Source organism: Rattus norvegicus, chromosome 4 (assembly GCF_036323735.1).
Source record: "Rattus norvegicus strain BN/NHsdMcwi chromosome 4, GRCr8, whole genome shotgun sequence".
In the NCBI taxonomy this organism is placed as follows: Eukaryota; Metazoa; Chordata; class Mammalia; order Rodentia; family Muridae; genus Rattus; species Rattus norvegicus.
The window spans coordinates 83,613,958-83,627,140 of NC_086022.1; the positions used below are offsets into that span (position 1 = coordinate 83,613,958).

The following is a 13,183-nucleotide window of genomic DNA, read 5'->3' on the forward strand; positions in this document are numbered from 1 at the left end:
TCAGGTGACAGCAGATGCTGGCGAGGATGTGGAGAAAGAGGAACACTCCTCCATTGTTGGTGGGATTGCAGACTGGTAAAACCATTCTGGAAATCAGTCTGGAGGTTCCTCAGAAAATTGGACATTGAACTGCCTGAGGATCCAGCCATACCTCTCTTGGGCATATACCCAAAAGATGCCTCAACATATAAAAGAGACACGTGCTCCACTATGTTCATCGCAGCCTTATTTATAATAGCCAGAAACTGGAAAGAACCCAGATGCCCTTCAACAGAGGAATGGATACAGAAAATGTGGTACATCTACACAATGGAATATTACTCAGCTATCAAAAACAACGAGTTTATGAAATTCGTAGGCAAATGGTTGGAACTGGAAAATATCATCCTGAGTGAGCTAACCCACTCACAGAAAGACATACATGGTATGCACTCATTGATAAGTGGCTATTAGCCCAAATGCTTGAATTACCCTAGATCCCTAGAACAAAGGAAACTCAAGACGGATGATCAAAATGTGAATGCTTCACTCCTTCTTTAAATGAGGAAAAAGAATACCCTTGGCAGGGAAGGGAGAGGCAAAGATTAAAACAGAGACTGAAGGAACACCCATTCAGAGCCTGCCCCCACAGGTGGCCCATACATATACAGCCACCCAATTAGACAAGATGGATGAAGCAAAGAAGTGCAGACCGACAGGAGCCGGATGTAGATCGCTCCTGAGAGACACAGCCAGAATACAGCAAATACAGAGGCGAATGCCAGCAGCAAACCACTGAACTGAGAATAGGTCCCCCGTTGAAGGAATCAGAGAAAGAACTGGAAGAGCTTGAAGGTGCTCGAGACCCCAAAAGTACAACAATGTCAAGCAACCAGAGCTTCCAGGGACTAAGCCACTACCTAAAGACTATACATGGACTGACCCTGGACTCTGTCCCCATAGGTAGCAATGAATATCCTAGTAAGAGCACCAGTGGAAGGGGAAGCCCTGTGTCCTGCTAAGACTGAACCCCCAGTGAACTAGACTATGCGGGGAGGGTGGCAATGGGGGGAGGTTTGGGAGGGGAACACCCACAAGGAAGGGGAGGGGGGAGGGTGATGTCTGTCCGGAAACCGGGAAAGGGAATAACACTTGAAATGTATATAAGAAATACTCAAGATAATAAAAAAAATAAATAAATAAAAAAAAAATAAAAAAAATAAAAAAAATAAAAAAAAAAAAGAAAGTCTTCTTATTGTAGAACACCTGGCCAGTCTCGAGCTATTCCTACTACAGTCAGCAATGGGATCCAACAGAAAACAGTCATCAACAAGCTGTTGCTGTCCAGCCTCCGTCATCTCACGGAGCCTATGATATCACCCAGCTAGGTCACCCTTCCAGCTACTCGGTACGTCTACCACAACATGTTCTACCTGTTCTCATTCTGCCTCAGTGCAGGGTGGAAGGAGATTGAATTCCCTGATACTTCGGCCAGTTCTGACTCTTGAAGGCAATAACACACCTTTCACCAAGGTGGACAGATGGATTTTAACTGCATCAAGGTCAGTGGGAAGCTTCGTTGTTCAAGGGTCATATCCATTATGTCCAACTTGGATCACGGACTGAAATGGTTCATCAAATATCTAACACATAGGTTTCCTCATCTCTAGCCACCATGCCTACAGTCTTGATGAAGAGGTGGCCAGGGCTGTCCACACCAACCTGGATGCACTGATCTGGTGTCCAGCCAGTGGGTGTGGTCTTATCCTATAGCCATGCATAGACTGCTAGGTTCAGCTGACCGGCCACATAGTTGTGCTTTTCGAGCTCTGGGTATTCAGTGCCTGGGGGAGGGGCAGCTCATCAGTTCACAAGCAGCTCATGGCAGATTCCCAGAGGTGAGAGACCCAGCTCCAGACAAAGCCAGAAACCTGATTCTGGCCAGGCAGATGGGAGAAAGGACCAGCAATGGCTTGAAGATAATGGCTACTGCATTCAGAATGGGATCTGACTCAAGCAAGAACTGTTGGTTGCTCTGGGTGTGGGGCTGGGGTTGGGAAGGAAATGGTGTGTTTCTTCTTCCTTCTTTCCCTTCCCTGCAACTCAACAATCACTTTTTGACCAACCCGTATGTTAATAATCAAACAGTTCAGTTCAACGTTTAAACAGTATATGTATAGTTAAGGAAAGCTGGGCCAGACATGGGCAGCAGACTATTCTCTGTGCTTCGATTTAATCTAGAAGTCTTCTATTAAAGATGTGAGCACACTCCTTGCTCAGTCATCACCAGAGAAGCTTCCTCCTGTGGAAGGTGGGGAAACACAGAGATCCACAGCCAGATGTTGTATAGAGAATGGGAGATCTTGGAACGTTCAGCTCTAAATGGGATGTCTATATCAAATGCTTCCCTCAGGGCTCGGAACCCCATGAAAGGGGGCAGAAAGAGTGTTAAAGCTAGAGAGGGTAAAGGATATCTAGACACAAGGCTCTACAAATCAACACGGTCAAAGCTCATATGAACTCACAGAGCCTGAGGCAGCATGTACTGGGTCTGCACCAGGCAGGTCCTCTGTGTATATACTATGGCTTCCAGTATAGTGTTTTTATGGAATTCCTGAGTGTGTGAATGAATGGGTCTCTGATTCCTGTGCCTTCTCTTGAGCTCTTTTCCTTCTGTTGGTTTGTTCTATGCAATTTCAGTGTGTTAGTTTTTGTTTTATCTTATGACAGTTTATTTTGTTTTATTATTAAAAAATATATGAGCACAGTCTTAAGTAAAAAATAAATAAATAAGAATCCTGATTATTTTTTAACTATAGCGTAGAGATTATTAATGGTTTAAATAAACATGCATAAAATAACACAGATTTACAAGAAAAGAAAAATGGCTCAAATCATGTATTTATAGCACAACACTATGTATCTAAATGACAGCAGGTGAAAATGTTCACATTCATCATGAGTAATCAAAAGAAAGTTTACGTTAAAAAGATGCTTTCCCTAGGGAAAAGTATACTGTTCTGCTGAAGAAGCGTAGCAAAAGTCCTTAACGCCACTCTGCTATACTCACAATGCAGTACCCGCCACAGATGGGAACAAGTACAGAGACCCATGTCTGACAATATGAAGACAGTGAGAGACTTGGAACACCCAGTCCTTAACAGGATGTCTCCATCAGATACCTTCCCTCGGGGACAGGGGACTCAACAGAAGAGGAGGTAGAAAGACTGTAAGAGCCAGAGTGGATGGAAGATACCAAGGAAGAAAGGTGTTCTAGACAGCACAGGAACGACCCACATATGAACTCACAGATAATAGGCAGCATGTACTGGGCCTGCATGGATCTGTACCAGATCTGTCCCAGCACTGAGAGAGGACGTAGACACAAGCCCCCATTTCTAATGCAAAAGCTATCTCCAATTGATAACTGCTTGCCAAAGAAACATTGGTTTTTATAACTTTGGAAAATCTACATCTATTTTCGGTCTGTTCTCTGCTATGAATTATAAGATATTAAATTCCAATTTTGTCCTAAACGTGGCCTAGGCATATTGACCAATCTCTCTTTCAGCTAAGCTCTTTAAACCTGGGAAATGTGAACCAATAACTACAAATCTCAGATAGGGAAGGTAAAGTGATGTGTTTATTGGGGTTACTTATAGAAATGTGGGTGAGGGGTAACAGGAGCAGAACTGACTCAAAGTCCACCCCAATGTGATGACATATTTCAACAGTAGGGTGAAAGTTCACAAAAGCTAAAATTCTGCAGATCACTCACAACTCACATGCAGTTCAGCTGGTTGGAGAGTATCTCCTCCAGGTAGCTCACTTGGACTGAACCAGTGAAACTATAAGCCAGCCACAATGAAACATTTTCCTTTACAAGAGTTGCCTTGGTCGTGCTGTCTCTTCAGAGCAATAAAACCACAACTAAGACAGAAGTTGGTACAAGGGACTAGGGTATTGCTGTGTTAGGCCCGGCCATGCTTTTATTTGGAGGAATATGGATTTTGAGACTCTGGGGTATTGCTGTGATAGGCCTGACCATGGTTTTGTTTAGAGGAATGTGAGTTTGGAGACTTTGGGTTTGAAAAGCAGTGGAATTCTTTAAGTAAGGTTTAATGGGCCATCATAGTAGGAATATGGATGGCATAGTTCTGAGGGTGGTTTGTACTCTGGAGACCTGGCTCAAGAGGAGTCAGAGAAGAATGTTAGTTGATTGTCTAGAGATCATTCTTGTGATATTTGGTGAAGAATGTGGCTGTTTTTTGCCCTTGTCTAAAGAATTTACCTGAGGCCAAGGTAAAGAGATTCAGATTAATTGCAGTGACAAGGGACATCTCAAAAAAAAAAAAAAAAAAAAAGCCAGCATTGACTTTGTTGTCTGGTTTACTATCATGATGAGCATTTTAATCAAGTGTAGCAAGTTTAGAAAGGAAAATACAAGTCTTAAAGGGGCACAATGGAGCTACATCCTGTGTTCAAGGATATTAAATGGAATTAAGTTAAGGATATTAAATGACCTCAGAGCAAGATCCCACCCAACTTAGCTTACTGTTTATGGATTTATAGTTCAATAAGGGATAGTTATATAATGTTAGGCAATAATATTACCTAGCTATTGTTTTTATTTGGATTTTTAATTTGAAATGAACTAAAATCCAGAAATGGAGGGCAGATCTGTGATCCAGATCTTGAGGCTGGAAAACACACACTTTTTATCTGGATCTTGAGGCATAGTGGCCATGAAAAACTTAGGTCCAGGCTTGGTATAAGCCATTAATCTCAGGAGACAAAGTCAGGCAGATCTCTGAGTTCAGGGCCAACATGATACAGAGCAAGTTCCAGATAAAGAAAAGAATAGGTACAGGTGTGGTGGACCACACCTTCAATCCCAGCATGCAAGAAACAGAGGCATGCAGATGTTTGAGCTAAAAGTCCGTTTACAGAGCAGCTTTGATCATGTGACTTGGGCTTTAGAGTCAAGAATAGAAGGAACTACTGGGGATAATTGATGCTGGTTAGCTGGAACTAAGAAATTATGGGTGATTCAGAAGAGACCAGCATCACTGAGGTGAAATTCTCTGGGAGTTGTTTTCTGAGAGCACAAAGAAGCCATGTTCTAGAAATAGCCAAGGTTGTACTGTACTGCAGCTTTTCTTGGTAATGTATAAGCATCCCCCAGGTAGTACGGTTTTGAAGGCATGAAGGGGTCATGGAGAGTAGCTGAAGCTTGGCACTGTGAAAGGCCAGGGATGGTGATGGTGGAGCCTTAGTTGCCCAGAACTAAAGGGGTCATGCAAAGAAGTTGAGGGTTGGTACTATGAAGAGAACCTATGAGTGGCTATTGGTGAAGCCTAGTTACGGTGGAAGACCTCAGTGTGTTGGATATGCCAGTACCAGAGAATGACCATCACAAACAGCAGTAGCAGTGGAATGGAGTCAACCAAAACTTCAAGTGCTACAGAAGCCAGAGCTGGAGAAGACACCCAAGCCCTTTGAAGAAGTCCAGATCATGTGTAGATCCCAGACATTGGAACAAGAAACTGTAAAGTTGAAGTTGCCTTGGAGACCCCGATGTGTTAGAGATGTCAGAGCTGTGGGAAAGCTGCTAACAGGGAGTAGAACCAGCCCAACAGAAAGAACTGTGTTGCAGTCAACAAAACTGAAAGGAGTTGAACATCAGACATAGAGATGCAGAGTTTGGAATTTGCCTGGCTATTTTTTGATCTTGCTTTGGTCCAGTATTTCCTCACTGTGATGTTTGGAATAATATATATCCTATAATGTGGAAGTATGTGATCTGCTTTTTGATTTTGATTTTATAGGGGACTACTGTTGAGAAGAGACTTTGAACTTTGGACTTTTAACATTGTTGAGACTACTATGGATTATGGAGAATTTTGAAGTTGGACTAATGTATTTTGCATTATGCTATGGCTAAGTATGAACTCCGTATATGTGTTTAAACAAGCCTATGGGGATCAGAGAGTGGAATGTGATGGTTTGTATATGCTTAGCTTATGAGAAGTGGTACTATTAGGAGGCGTGGCCTTGTTGTAATAGGTGTGGCTTTGATGGAGGAACTGGGTACTCTGGAGGTCGGCATTGAAGTTCTTTGTTTAAGCTCTGCCCAGTGCAGAAGAAACCCTCCTCCTGGCTGCCTGCAGAAGACAGTCTTCTCCTGGCTACCTTTGGACTGAGATGTAGACCTCTCAGCTCCTCCAGCATCCTATCTGCCTGCAGGCCGCCGTGCTTCCTGCCTTGATGATAATGGACTGAACCTTGAAACTGTAAGCCAGTCACAATGAAATATTTTCCTTTATAAGTGTTGCATAGGTCATGGTGTCTCTTTAGAGAAATAAAACCCTAACTAAGACAGAGATGTATTTACTGGATGCTAAACTTGCTTTTTACAGTCATGTAATGTAAGGTAAATGTGTCAGGGACAGCTTCAGGCTGTTCGGGTAAAAACAAACTTTTTTTTCTTTCATTTAACTTTATTGTTTGATCTTAAACCTGATGCAGTGTTGTATGAAAGGTTAACTTTTTTAAAAAACAAAGATTTATTTATTTTATGTATATGAGAACACTGTCTTCAGACACACCAGAAGAGGGCATCAGATGCCCATTACAGATGGTTGTGAGCCACCATGTGGTTACTGGGAATTGAACTCAGGACCTCTGGAAGAGCAGTCAGTTGCCCTTAACCGCTGAGCCATCTCTCCATCCCCAGAAAGGTTAATTTTTATCATGCAAAGAGATGGATGCCAAGTGCCCTTGTTACTCCCAGACATCCTGCAGTGTAGGCAAGCATTGTTCCTTACGTGATGCTGACACTCACTCAGTGCTGGGCTTTAGTGGGTAATCAGGTTTTATCTTGTGAACCAATCACTGTGTTATTAAAGGGGATGACTGGCCCCTTCTGGGCCTCTCACTATTCGAGGACACAGTACCTCTCCTTTCTGGGGAGTGTAGCAACAGGTTGGCATTTGGGAAAGAGAAACCACCCTGTGCTAGATAGTGAACTTGGTGGTACTTTGATCTTATATTTTTTCAGTCTCTGAAACTGTGAGGAAACAACTTTCTACTCATTCATAAAGTTATGCAAGAGGGGTCACCCTACCACTGCATGGCAGTTTCAGAATCCTAACACAACATTTCAGGCAGTGGGGACTGGCTGGGGCTGACTCTGTCATCTCTAGAGCTAAGTTGTGTCCATACACACTGCTTGAGCTCTGTGTGGCTGGGACTTTGTGGGATTGCAAAGCCAACGTTGGTTCCTGATCTTAGAGGCTCTCTGAGGAAGAAGATAGACAGTGGTGGGACATTTGATTATAGTTCTGCAGACACATATCCAGATGGGATCATGGGCTACGTATGGGGTCATGGGTTAGGAAGATTTCCTTTCTAGTGATGGAAATGGGAATCACAGTGCTACCCACGCATTTTACCACTGAATGTAACCAGCCAAGGACAGCTGCTCTAGGCACAGGCTTTAGCCCTGCAGGGTCTGAAATCAATTGGAAGAATGTAGGGAAGCTGGCAAGCTCTATGTCTGGGGAACTTCTAGAGATAAGTATGAGGTGAGTGTATGCTGAGACATGTACAAAATAAATTAGGATAGATAGTGCCAGGATTTAAATATACCACCTGGCTGTCCTCTGAGAGGCCCAATCCATCAACTACTCAGACAGAGCATTTGCCCACAGCCAAACAGTAGATGGAACTTGAGGACTCTTAAGAAAGAATAAGAAGAATAAGAGAAAATACTGAAGCCCCTAAGGGGATAGGAACTCCACAGGAAGATTAACAGAATCAACTAGCCTGGATCCTCGGGGCTCTTAGAGTCTGAACCACCAATCAAACAACATACATGGGCTGGACCTAGGCCTCCATGTACATATGTAGCAGATATGCAGCTTGGTCTTCATGTGGGTCCCAAACAACTGGAGTCGGGGAGCTATCCCAAAACTGCTGCCTGTATGTGGGAAATATTCTAACTGGGCAGCCTTGTCTGGCCTCAGTGGGAGAAGTGCCTATCCTCACAGAAACTTGATGTGCCAAGGTGAGGGGATACCCAGGGAGGTCCCACTCACTGAGAAGGGGAAAGGAGATGACAGAGAGGATTTTGGGTGACTAGGAAGGGGGCAGTGACCAAGATGTAAAGTCGATAAGTAAAATAATAAATACATTTTTAAAAAATGGGAAAAAAGATACATGCTATACCTCGCAGGACCTATTTTCAAAGAAATATGCAGAGTTTAAGCTGTAAATGTTTCCTTAAAGGCAGTAGAAATGGGGTGGTCAAAACTCAGTGCAGGGCCTTGAATGCACAACCCTTTCAACGACTGGTGACTGACTAGAGACCTTCAGAAACAGGCCTTTGGAGTCTTCCTTCTTTCATAAATTTTAAGAGTCTTTTCTTTCCTTCTTTCTTTCTTTCTTTCTTTCTTTCTTTCTTTCTTTCTTTCCTTCCTTCTTTCTTTCTTTCTTTTCTTTTTTTTCCTTTTTCTTTTTCTTTTTTTTTTTGTAGTAGAATAGCCAGTTGGTTCCTTCTCACCAGTTTCCTGCTGAGTTTGATTTAATTTTGATTCAATATGCATTGCTTTAGAAACAGGAATCTGGGAGCCATTGGAGCTGGCCATGGCTCTACCAACACCTGACCAACGTATATCACCTCTTTGGGCTTCTGTAGAAAGAAGCTGAAGACTTACACTAAGCCATCCAGAGCACGGAGCCGCTGATCAGAATCCTCAATGTAAGACCTTGACTCTGACAGAAGAGAACATAGGAAATAGGATTGGACTCTAGCACAGGAAAAGACTCTGAGAAGGACACCAATGGCAGAGGCACTAAGATCAACAATTTATAAACGAGCCCTCATAAATCTGAGAAGCCTCTGTGCCGCAAAGAACACTATTCAAGTGGCAACCACACAATGTTAAAAAATCATTATCAATTATATATAATCCCTGATAGAGGGTTAGTATCTAGAATATAAAAGAACTAAAAAAACCTGAACATCAAGAAAGCAAAAACCCAATTAAAAAATGGTAAATAGAATTAAGCAGAGAATTCAGAATTCTGAAATACAAATGGCTGAAAGACACTTAGTCATGAGGAAATTAATACTACATTTAGATTTCATCTTACCTCAGTCAAGAAAGGACCAAGATCAATAAATCTCATGACAGCCTATGCTGGCCAGGATGTGGGGAAACACCCATTGTGGGTGGGGGTACAAACTTGTACACCTACTATGGAAATCAGTGTGTCAATTCCTCAAAAACCTGGAGATAGATCTGCCTCAAACTCCAGCTATATCACTTTTGGACATATACTCAAAGGACTCTGTATCATACTAAAGAGACATTTACTTATCCATGCTCACCAATGCCCTATTCACAGCCAGAAATTGGAAACAGCCTAGCTGTCCATCAACTATGAATGGATAAGGAAGATGTGGTAAATTTACACAATAGAATTCAATGAATTTGCAAGTAACGGGATGGAACTAGAAACAATCATCCCTAGTGAGGTGACCTGGACCCCAAAAGACACTGCATGCTTTCACTTCTATGTGTGCCAATGATTGGCTTGGCATCCATGGGGTAGATAAACTGAGGCAGGCAACTGTTGGGGGTCAGTGCTTAGAACCACTGATGGAGGTAGACTCAGATACCTATGGGGCTGCTGCCAAAGGTGATTAGAGAAGTTGCTCAGCAAACTTTTTCCTGAGGAAACAAAAGCTTAATTTACTGGTGAAGGCACTGCCTGTGGCCAGTGGAAAAATTATACTCATTTAACAGCTTGGGGCCATCAAGAGAGAGAGGGAAAGAGAAAATTCACACACACACACACACACACACACACACACACACACACACACACACACACTGAGTGGATAAACCAAAAGACAGAGTCCAGTAATTTCATACACATAAACACACATGCATATGTGCATACACATGTGTACATACCTACAGATAGACATATACACACTCACACATAGAATGGTTATAGCAAAACTCCAGGAAGCAGGCTCCAAACATCACACACACACACACACACACACACACACACACACACACACACACATGCATACATACACATAGTTGATGGCTGTAAGGGACAACGTATCAACCCCCACTCACACAAACCTTACACATATACATGCACATAGCTGATAGATATAAGAATGTTCCAGCACAAAGAACCCAGATGCCCTTCAACAGAGGAATGGATACAGAAAATGTGGTACATCTACACAATGGAATATTACTCAGCTATCAAAAACAATGCCTTTATGAAATTCATAGGCAAATGGTTGGAACTGGAAAATATCATCCTGAGTGAGGTAACCCAATCACAGAAAAACACACATGGTATGCACTCATTGATAAGTGGCTATTAGCCCAAATGCTTGAATTACCCTAGATGCATAGAACATATGAAACTCAAGACGGATGATCAAAATGTGAATGCTTCACTCCTTCTTTAAAAGGGGAACAAGAATACCCTTGGCAGGGAATAGAGAAACAAAGATTAAAACAGAGACGAAGGAACACCCATTCAGAGCCTGCCCCACATGTGGCCCATACATATACAGCCACCCAATTAGACAAGATGGATGAAGCAAAGAAGTGCAGGCAGACAGGAGCCGGATGTAGATCTCTCCTGAGAGACACAGCCAGGATACAGCAAATACTGAGGCGAATGCCAGCAGCAAACCACTGAACTGAGAATAGGACCCCCGTTGAAGGAATCAGAGAAAGAACTGGAAGAGCTTGAAGGGGCTCGAGACCCCATATGTACAACAATGCCAAGCAACCAGAGCTTCCAGGGACTAAGCCACTACCTAAGGACTATACATGGACTGACCCTGGACTCTGACCTCATAGGTAGCAATGAATATCCTAGTAAGAACACCAGTGGAAGGGGAAGCCCTTGGTCTTGCTAAGACTGAACCCCCAGTGAATGTGATTATTGGGGGGAGGGCGGCAATGGGGGGAGGGTGGCAATGGGGGGAGGGTGGGGAGGGGAACACCCATAAAGAAGGGGAGGTGGAGGGATTAGGGGGATGTTTGCCCGGAAAACGGGAAAGGGAATAACACTCGAAATGTAAATAAGAAATACTCAAGTTAATAAAAAAAAAAGTTAAAAAAAAAAAGAATGTTCCAGCACACTCTCACACAAACCTTGTACATATACATAAGGTTGATGGATGGGAGAAACAATGTCCTAGCCACCATTCACACAAACCTTATACATATACATACACACACAGTTGTATGTATGTGCTCTTCATTCTTTCTTCCATAGCTTATATATCCCAGCAAGTGGTATAGAGTTACAATGTGATCGTATTTTAGTTTTCTTCTAGTAAATGACTCTGAAAAACCAATGTGTTCTCTAATATCTTTATAAGAAATAACATTAGATAGTACAGGTAAAGAAAACAAATTATTCCCCCAAACCCACATACATTCATAATTAAGTAACTTGTTACAGATTAACAAAATGTAAGCAAATGAGGTAGTTTTCTCAGCCAGTTTCTCTTACTGGCAGGCAGCAATTTGCAGTTACAAAGAAATGAGTAATTATTTTATTATTTATCTTTAAAAGTAATCTTGTAGGAACCTTAAGAGAATCACAAATCTAAACTTTTATATAAAAATTAGTCATATCTATCTTAAATTCCCAGAATGCATATCTACTCATCAGCAATTCTTAACAAATCATACCAGGAAGCTGAGGACAAAATTGGGTATAAGAAATCAATCCTCACCAGTGCAGCCTCAGTGAGAATCACATCAGCCAGCCATGCCATTGTTCTTGTTCCCTGACCACAAAGGTCCCTAGCTTAACTATTGAGAGTGTGCCTTTCTGAACTTCAAACTGTCCCCTAAGATTTTTCTACATCAAAGTCAGTAGTAAAATCATCACAACCTAGCTTCCCTAACAGTTTTATTTTTCCAAATATTTTTCTAAGGGTGGTGGTCATTGTTGAAAAATCCATGTCTCTAAGTCCTTTCCTAGGGTGGTGATTAAATCATTAATCTGCTCCAGCAGCAATGCCTGAGAGATCAAGCATTAGGACTGCAGATGCCAGAGACGCTGCCCAGTAAGGGACTAGAAATCCCTTAGAGTTTTCATATAATTAGACTAAGAGGGATGTGAGGGCAGCAAGCAGAGCAGAGCCCCACAGCAACATAAAGTCCTCTGGGGCCATGCCACACCGAGGCTCACCCATGTTGCTGTGGCAACCTGTGGGCAGCATTCCATGAGTTCTAAAGCCATTTGTCCTTCCTCCTGCATGGCCCTTGGCCTATGTGGATATTAGCTCTTAATCTCTACATATATATATATATATATATATATATATATACATATATATATATGTTTTGTTTAGACTATCCAAAGGTTAGGCAGTGTGGTTATTTGAGTAAGAATGGCCTCCTTAGGCTCATTTATTTGAATGCTTGGTCACTAGGAGGTGGCACCATTTGAAATGGATTAGGAAGTGTGGCCTTGTTGGAAGGGAGGGTGTCACTGGAAGTGGGATTTGAAGTTCCATGCCAAGGCCAGAGTCTCTCTTTCTCTGCCTGTGGATAAGGATAAGTTCTCAGACACTGCTCCAGCACCTGCCTGGATGCTGCCACGCTACCTGCCGTGATGATAATGGACTGAACCTCTGAAACTGTAAGCCAGCCCTGATTAAATGCTTTCTTTTATAAGAGTTGCCTTGATCATGGTGTCTCTCCACAGCAACAGAACAGTGGCCAAGACAGTTAAAGCACCATGCAAGAAGAGGAGATCTTCCAGGGAGGGAGAAATAGAATATGGTGTTATAAAGAGATAAGGGGGGAAGAAGAATGAAAGATTAAATGGAAGGGCATGGGAGGGCAGGGTAAAGGAGGTAATACAGGAAGGGAAAATTAACGCTAAACATCTTTTAAAAATCCATGTGCTCTCTACCCCCAGCAATGGGCAAAGAGACACCTTGTTGGTGGTGCTCTTATATCAGTCAGAGGCAGAGCAGATGGCCGTCCTTTGTTCATCCTCGCTGGATACCTGGCTTGGTAGCCAAAGCTATCTTATACCTAGGACTCATAAAAATCAAATCAAACCCAGGCAGCGCAAGGCGGGAGAAGAAAAGCTGTAGACCACTGTGTCACCCACAGACTTGTCCTCCAGTGCA

The 13,183-nt window shown here is 42.6% G+C and overlaps 1 non-coding gene and 1 pseudogene across 1 annotated transcript; one reads left to right on the forward strand and one right to left on the reverse strand.

The window, feature by feature from the left end:
* Positions 1-1,231: 1,231 nt before the first annotated feature.
* The window catches only part of Ckmt1-ps1 (creatine kinase, mitochondrial 1, pseudogene 1), a 35,021-nt pseudogene continuing 23,069 nt past the window's right edge, over positions 1,232-13,183 (reverse strand).
* LOC120102651 (small nucleolar RNA SNORA48) lies at positions 12,958-13,098 on the forward strand. The gene has a single exon (XR_005504274.1). It is a non-coding gene; the product is annotated as a small nucleolar RNA SNORA48 (small nucleolar RNA).